Here is a 9,430-nt window from a genome sequence, read left to right as displayed (position 1 = left end):
GCAATACTTTTCTGCAACTGCTTTTCTTGAGTTTTGCTTTTTCATTTCATTACTCTCCAAAGAAATTTCAGTGTCCCAGTTTTCAATTTTTAGGGTAGCTATGCCACCTTGCAGAGTCTCATTTACCCTAGCATAGTCATACTTAAGAACTACATCACCACCATGCTAGTTGTATGAGGCAACAGCACAGGCTGCTCAGAATAACAAGAATTCCACTGAATCCCCAGATCCACCCCCAATTAAATTGATTTGTGGTGACTCATGGGACAATACTGCTCATTCATTATGATGCCATTGTATGATCTCAGCTGTGCATGCTCCTTGTATAGCTTTTAAAACATTTTATTGTGTTAGAAGCAGCACTGAAGTAAAAAAAATGTCTAGGATATGAATAATGCACAAGAAGAGGTTTAATACTGCTTTAACTAGTGTTAAAAAATAATAGCATGGGGTTTTCGGTAAAAAAAAGGGTTCTTTCTACCAACTCTATTTACCTCCAAAAGGAGAATTCCACTTCTAGGTAAAACATTAATATTACATGCTGTTTGTGTACAGAATATAAAGAATTCCCCATGGATAGGGTATTTCATAAGGTGTTTATAAGGTGACTCTACATATCACTATACAACAGTAACATAAAACAAGATATATTTAATACTTAACTAGGAACAAACAAAACCAGCTGAGTCTAATGCATAAGGCTACGTACACACTTGCAATGCTTCTCGTCCGATAATTGGCTCGGGGGCCGATATCAGACGAGAATCTGGCATGTGTACAGCGCCCGTCATTCATCATGCGAACAACCGTCTTGGCAGATCCACGGACGATGGACGACGAAAGATCGTACTGAAAGTGAAGTGGAGAGAGTGCAGCGGGGTGCTGCTCCATCGTTTCCCCCCTCCCCTCTCTATAGAGTGGAACCGTGCTGTATGTACAGCACTCGTTCATGCATTGTGCAGTCCTTAGTCATTGGAAAGGATCGTGAAAGATGCAGATGGAACCAGGTAAGGCTTTTTTTTTTACTTTTTTAGCTACCCCTGTGTGTGGCCCAGGGGTAACGCTTTCAGCAGGGTTTTTTTTTTACCCTGAGTCACACATTTGGGCTTACCACTCAGGAGGTTAAGGGATACCATATCTAAAAAAATGAATTGCTTCAACAATCAGATTTCCTGCTTACTCTTAGGCTACGTACACACGTCCATGTTGTTGGAAAGGATCTTTCCCAATCCTTGAGGACAATTATTGCACGTGTGTATGCAGCCTTAGTGGGTGAAGGTTAAGGGCTCAGTTTAGAAATTAGGTTAAATATTTAGGACTTGCTGTAGGGGGATAAGTGGATCAGAGGAAGGTTAGGTGTTTTAGAGGTATAATTAAGAGTACATGTTGGGGAGAAAGGGCTTGTTTTAGAGTATGGTTAAGTGTTACAGTTCCAAGGAGTTAAGTGTTGAGGGTTCATTTTATTGAATGGCTAAATGTTTAGATACTGGGAATATTGGGTGATTGGGGGGTACTTAAATGTAGAAGATGAAATGCTGACCATAATGCTGGTTCTTAGTGCCAGGAACCTTGTGCAGTAAACAGTCCTAGGCTTCCAAACGATTAAAATAAATGTAATATTTTCCTTCTTGCATTCTTGGTATTTAAAATACAAATCCAACAATGAGGTTGACTCATTAGGCCTGATTTATTAAAGCTCTCCAAGGTTGGGGAGGATACATTTTCATCAGTGAAGCTGGCTGATCTATCCAACCTGGAATGGATCTGGTCCGGGATTTTAAACATTTGCTAGCAAAGAGCAAATGACTTAGAAAAAATTAATTCCAGGTTTGCTGGATCACCGAGCTTCACTGATGAAAGTGTATCCTCTTCAGCAGGGGTTGGCAACCTGCGGCTCTTTAGATGTGAAGCTGCGGCTCTTTAATTCAGTCTGTCGGAAGCTATTCTATCTCTCAGCCTGGCTTTTCACCACACCCCTCCCCCGTGACACTCGAGAGCTTCCGACAAACTGAAGACAGTGAGGACCCGTGTCACGGGGGAGGGGTGTGGTGGAAAGCCAGGCTGAGGGATAGAAAAGCTTCCGACAGACTGAATTAAAGAGCCGCAGCTTCACAAAAAGCCAGGCTGAGAGATAGAATCGGTGCCTAAAGGTATCTATATTTCTACAATAAAATACAAAAGTGGGCAGTTTAGCAACAATACATGGAAAATCAAAATGTTTGTACCTGTTTCACCATTACAGAATTCTGAGGAAAATGAAATGTCATCTAATGTTATCCAAACTTTCTAAAACCATGCAAAGCCATCGCTCCCATTGAATTTGTTTGCTCAATTGTTTGGTATTGAAGTACAAGTTAGTGTTGTAGGTAAATGTTTACTTGTTTTAATTTTTTACTTAAATAATAGGTAATTATCTAATAATGCCATATATATATTATCTAATTTGTTGTGAAAAACACTACTTATATATGAATAAATAGATATTTTTTCATATGAATAAATAGATTAGTTTTTTTTATCAAAAAACTTTATTTATGCGAGTACTATTTATTGTTGGCAAGAAAAAATTTTGCGGCTCTTTAAAAACTTTGAAATTTTGTAAATTGTAATTTTTGGCTCTTTCGACTCAAAAGGTTACTGACCCCTGCTCTCCAGCAAACAGAAACCCTGCTCCACCTGATTTCCAAAGAGCATCCACCAATGTTGGAATACAGGTTTTGGATGAAGCAACACTTTATTTACTGACACAACTGAGTTCTGTGGGATCTATGGATAATGTATTCACTTGTTGCTTTATCTGAATTTAATCAGCTACAAAACCTTTGTAGCTCTTGCGTGTCAGTAATTAAAGCAATGAGTTGACCTCCTTACTGGCAGGAGAGCTTCAACAGCACTTATGTAATTTTCTTGCACAGCTTCCTGCAATGATTACTATAAGGAACTTGATAGCTGCACTATACCTGTGTTTTGTTAGTGAAACCAGTGCTTAAATCACATGATTTTGGAGTATAAAGCGGAATTTGATTCAAAATGATATATATCAGGGGTATCAAACTCTAATTTAGATCAATCCATTGCATATTACCGCGTGCTCTTCTCATGTGTTCTTGTTTCTTCTTTGTGTGATTAATTGTTTTACTTTGCCAGAGAATGCAATGTGAAACCAAATGAATTGCTGCATTCATTTGGTTTTACATTTCATTCTCTTGCAAAGTAAAACAATTAATATAGCAATAGCTCTATAATAATTCCTGATAATAATAATCCTGATAATTCCTGATCATTGAGTTTACCTTTTAGAATAAACTCCGCGGGGTCCACGCATAGGCTGCTGTTCAATAGACACGAGTGATGGCGCTTCTACAATTCCCGGCATCACTTGCGTCTATAGAATGTGAGCCACACATAGGCCTAAAGACGCGAGTGATGCTGGGAATTGTAGTAGCAACATTCTACTAGCGTGTATAGAACAGCAGCCTAATATGAATTGCAGCTTGCCGGCCCTTATTACCGATTGCGGTAGTGGCGGGCCAGCTGCAATTCATATTAGGAATTCTTTTGGGGGCCAAAAAAGGGACATGCCGGGCCAGATTTAGCCTGCGGGCCAGAGTTTGACACCCCTGATATATATAATTGCTATTTGATAGTCTTATACACACACAACAGAGACATTTGACTAAGCTCATCAAGATTTGAGTTATTATATATATTAAGTTTTTATGTATATTTGAATGAAGATGACAAGATATTGTAATGTATGATGTATGCTATAAGTAATTGTAAGTATGCTTGTTGCTGACTTTATAAAAACAATATATGCTGTTTTAAAGAACATTAGTTATTGTATATTTTATTGTATTCATTCAATTCTAGATCTCAGAACCTTATTATCCTAATGAAGCTGCATTGAGATTCTATACTGTTAGCTGTTAAATCATTTGATATACTATGGTCCGGATGGTCCGATCTATGAGCAATATTGATGTTCAGATTGTGCAGACTTGGATGTTAAGACAAATGGCATAATCTTTTATTGGTGTTTTTTTATTAAATAAAAAGTTTTTGTTACTTGATTTTATATATGTGCCAATTTAGTCCCCTTTTTTTCTGCATATTTTGAATTCATCAAGATTTAACACAAGGTCAAAAACCTATTGTAGTAAAAACTTATTGTATTTTGGTAACTGTTTGTGGTAAATACTTGTAATTAGAGTTTTCAGTATATGAAATATTTTTTTTATTTTTTCATGCTTTTGTTTATATGTACACCTATACATGCAGACCAAGCCATCAAGCAACAATGACAGCAGATTTGTGTTTCATATATACCATCGGAATCCATGTGCATATGACAATGCTGCAATGATTTTACTGCACATTGAAAAGCATTGTTACTCATGATACAGCATGATACTCTAAGTGGAAAGTCAATGTATCTTATGGTCAGATCAACAAAAAATAAAACTTTTCAAGGTGACTCATCATATCATCAGATGTGTTTTAGTGGACCTTTGCTCGGTGCAAAAATAAATGTTAGGCCACTGTGGACAAGATTGAAGCTAAACCTACTCCACATTTCTGATCATCCTTTGCCATTTGTCCTTGTGATTGTTATTACTCATATTATGACAAAAGATTGTTTCAGTGACAATATTTTTACATGTGTAAGACAGAAAGTTAGGGAAAATCCAACATTTAGTTCGGGTATTAGAGCAATAGGTGTGGGGAAATCTTTCAGCATGGACAACTGTTCTGGTGACAGTTCATTGGGATGAAAATTTTGCTCACTTTTGGGAGATTTCCCCCCATTCTCTGTTGCATTGTTTAGTACAGGATGTGAAGGAAATCTCAAAGTCTAGGCTGCAGAAAATAACCTGAGCTGTTGAACCCCTTCCCACATGTAACATTATGAAAAAAATGGACACACTCCTTAAGAAAAATGAGAGAGAATGAGCTGTAGTCAATAGAAACCATAGAAAAAGAAACAAAATTCCTAAATGAGAGCAAAACCCATTTAGCTGTTGTTGCAAAACGGTAACGATTCCACTTCTACATTTAATACCTTTTCTCCATTATTAATGAATCAGTTCAATTATTCTACATAGAATTAGTCCAAATGTGTTTTTCTCTATTGTACACTGAATGGAAACAAATAATGCTCCCTTGATTTATGAATATTCAATAAATAAAACATTTTGTGAGTACATATGGTACTTACCATAGCAATTGCTGAAATAAATTCCTTTCCACATTGCAAAATCTTTTCTGAGAATTGTGAATAGAATTAAGTTAAAATACTGAAAACGTATTCCGTCTGTTTGCAGTGCTGGGAACCCACATTTAGAAAATCCCATACTTTCGCTTTCTATTAGGAATTTATAGACAAAGCTTGTTACTGGTTACACAGATTGAGAGGATATTTACACTCTGAAATACAGAACAGACAATATGACCTTTATAGATCAATTAACCAAAAACAGATTTTTCTTTAGGGAAATCTTGAAAAAAAACGACCGAAAAAAAGTAACTGACCAGTTTCAGCCTGGCTGAAAAATATTAGAAATGACAACTAGTTGGTTTCTACTAATGGTCTAAAATATATTTTATGAATATCGCAGACAAAGCATCTCATTTATTCTAGCATAATCCCATCCAATGTCCGCAACTATTATCCACTAAACCAGTTGCCAACCTTTTTGGACCTATGGACCACTAAACTTACGGATTCTGACCGCACATGTGCAGGGAGCTGTGTGTCACCCAAAGGGGAAGAAACTTCCTCCATAGTGATGTCATGATGCCAGAACACACAGAGACACAACCCACCGCCCTGAAACTGTGATCCGTACAGGAGACATGGTCCGCAGTTCTGGCCGGTGCGCTCTACTTCTCTCTCAGACCACCGCTGCACTAAACAGATCAGTTCAAAATGAAAGATTCCTTGGCCCATAGAAGCCCTGACCAAATATAGCAGTTTAACATATGTCAGTAAATATAACAATAACTTTGTGGCTAATTTGCATACCTATATCTAAATTTAGCTACACTATTTTGTTTTAATAAAGAACATCCTGTTCCTTTTTTTAAATCACAATAATAATATAATGCTAATTGTTATACATATAAAGCTCTGTTAAACAGTTCAATTATTAAGTGGCACAATCTCAGCATAGAAAAAGACATGTTTACATGTTTTCTGGCTACCAGACCTGTTGCAGGTGTTAGAGACTGCAGACAATCCATTACAGGTCTTCCAGGTCTTCGAGAGCTTTATTCTATTGTAATAATGCTCTTTAATTACTTAGAGACCTAATGATAAAGCAGTATATTGGTCCTGGTCATTCAACTCAAAACTCAACTAAAAGATGGATGAATGGGCGCTGTACATACAGCGCCTTTCTGTTCTATGGAGAGGGGAGGGGGGAGAACAAGGAAGCAGCACCCCACTGCGCTCTCCTCCCTTCACTTCCATTGTGGTCATTGGACCTTTGTCATTCATGGATCCGCTAGGACGGATTCATGAATGACATTGGATGGCCTCTGCACACGTGTCAGATTCTCTACCCCAGACTGTTTGGTGAATGTCAGATTCACTGCTTTATAAATAGGCTCCTTAGTTCTAAACCCAACAGTTGTGTTTTGGAGCAATTTTCCAGCTTTAGTGTATGGACACAAAACCAAAAGATGATGATATGGTACTAAAGAGTTCCAGATCACAGTTGTCAACGAAACCATCTTGATCGTGTTTCTACAGATATATCTCAAAAAACCACTCCTCCCCCCCAAAAAAAACAAAAACTTGTTTTTGGATTTTTTTACAGTAGTATTTACAATAATATACAGTAGTTACATTATTATTCCTCAATTAATAAATATAATTTCAAATAACGGGCCTGGATTATTAAAGCACTTCAAGGCTGGAAAGGTACACTTTTATCAAAGAAGCTGGGTTGTTCAGCAAACCTGGAATGAATCTGGTCCAGGATTCAAAACATTTTCAATCAAATAGCAAATGACTTTGAAGAAATCCATTCCAGGTTTGCTGGATCACCCATGTTCACTGATGAAAGTGTATTCTCTCCAGTCTTGGAGAGCTTTAATAAATCAGGGCCAATATAAGAAGCATAATGTAACCTACCAAAAAACTGCAAAACCTATTACACCACTTTTCCTCTCTTTACTGAAATGAATATTGAACAATCGTTTCATCTTCTGATTCTCCTGATTTCTGTTTTTTTTTAAACTCTGTAGGTAAGGTGTCAACTGTGATAAAGTAAAACCCAAGGGGTGAAAGCGTTATTTTCTCCTTGAATTTAAATTCTAATTGAATAAAAATATATTAATTTTAATATATATATATATATATATATATATATATATATATTCGTTTTTTTTGAGAAACCTTCAACATAAAAACATGAAATCTTGACTTGTTTCTGAATGCTCATCCAGGCAAGAATCCTAGGCTGATATCCTTTCCAACAGGGACACAATGTCAATGAAAACATTCACCTGCTATCTGCTATCACTTAAGATATACATTATATAAAATGTTGCATTGGAGAGTGAAAGTTGGTATATGCAAATAATGATTTTAAACCTCATCTACATTACTTTCCAAATCCACTGTTGAAAAAAAATAAACAAAGATTTTCTGAAATATTCATCTCCTTTCTATTGTATTTATTCACAGACTCTGACATCAATCCCTGGTCCTTTTCTGGGTTGAATGACATTTAGTGGGATCCAACCAACTTTCCACCCCCTGGACCTGCTGATGTGGGTCACCAGGAGTAAGGTAATCTCACTGCTCCCCATTGGAAACTATAATGTAACCAGACCCATCCCTAAGAATGCAGAATTAAATATATGCATATTGCAGTTTGTGTGTAGTAGGCCTTTCATAGTAATTAATATTAAATTATGTCTACAAGCTATTAGGGCTAATGATGTTGGTCATATTATAAATACAGTAAATGTTTATAGGTTCGGTCTTCCAATGGCTAATATTAAAGCCAGAAATGCAGAAAATGCCAGCAAAAGAGACTCTATTTGAGGACTATAAAAAGGACTCAATGGATGAATGCAAATGTCAAATGTGTTTCATAAATAGGTTAAATTGTGGTGAATGGTTAGATTGTGCTTTATAAATATACCCTTTTACAGAACATGAGAAGCAGTACGGAGCCAGCCAGCCTAAAAAAAGCTGCAGAATATGCAACATCTGATGTGAATATGGAACAACTATAATTTAATCTTCTGAATCTTTTTAGTCTGATATTATTAAACTCCTTTGTAATACAGTATGACCGTGAGAAAAAAGAAGAAAATTAAAAATGAATGTAAATACAGCACTTCTATTACTGAACACCACAGTGCATAAAAATCCAGCAGCTCCTCCAGTAAAAACTACCATGCTTATAAAATAAGCAATTCTAGTTAACATCACTGATTGCTTGTAGAGCCAGCAGCCTTTCTGGAGTTGTAGTGCCGGATCCTCCTGAGTGAATTGTGCTGCGGATTTAGAAGCCCTTCTAGTTAGCATCAGTGTGCCAATACAACAATATACTATGGTAAGAACCACTGTGCCTGTGGGCAGCATGATGGCTCTGTGGCTAGCACTCTTACCTTGCAAAATTTGGGACCTGGGTTTGTATTTCAGACAGCACATTGGATATATAATTGTGTATGTTTTACCTGTTTGCTTTGGTTTGCTTTGGTTTAATGGGATCATATGTAAAACCATCCTGTGTGAGCTAAGTTTTACTGAACAGCACTGTGTTTGTAGAGCCTACATTTATTTAAGTACCGCTGTGCATCCTGGGAGTTACCGCCCCTGCTTTTTCCCTTGTTCGTTCAGTGAGAACACAACCTCATGGCAAATCACAATGCTGTTCCCGCCTAAATGTTCGGTAAGCGAGAAAGGTCCGATTTGCTGCGAGATCGAAATTACAAATCTCGCTTGCTCGACCCTAGTCTTTGGCGAGCACTCTTACCTTGCAAAATTTGGACCCTGGGTTTGTATTTCAGCCAGCACATTTGATATATGGTTGTGTATGTTTTACCGGTGTTCATTTTGGTTTAATAGGATCATATGTTAAAACCAGCCAGTGTGAGCTATGCTTTAGTGAACAGCACTGTGTTTGTAGAGTCTACATTTATTTACTTAACACTACTATCCTTGTAGAACCATCAGCTCTTCCAGTGAACATCACAGTACTTGTACACCATTTTTTTATCATTGTTATCCAGTATTTATATAGCACCAAAATATTATTTTACAAAGTCCATAGTCATGTTACTAGCTGTCTCTCAAAGGGGCTCACAATCTAAAGTCCCTACCAAAGTCATATGTCATTAACACAGTCTAAAGTCAATTTGGGGGTAAGCCAATTATCCTAGCTTCATATTTTGGAATGTGGGAGGAAAC

The sequence above is a fragment of the Pyxicephalus adspersus genome, chromosome 3 (genome assembly GCF_032062135.1).
Source record: "Pyxicephalus adspersus chromosome 3, UCB_Pads_2.0, whole genome shotgun sequence".
Taxonomy (NCBI): Eukaryota; Metazoa; Chordata; class Amphibia; order Anura; family Pyxicephalidae; genus Pyxicephalus; species Pyxicephalus adspersus.
This window is presented reverse-complemented; position numbering follows the sequence as displayed.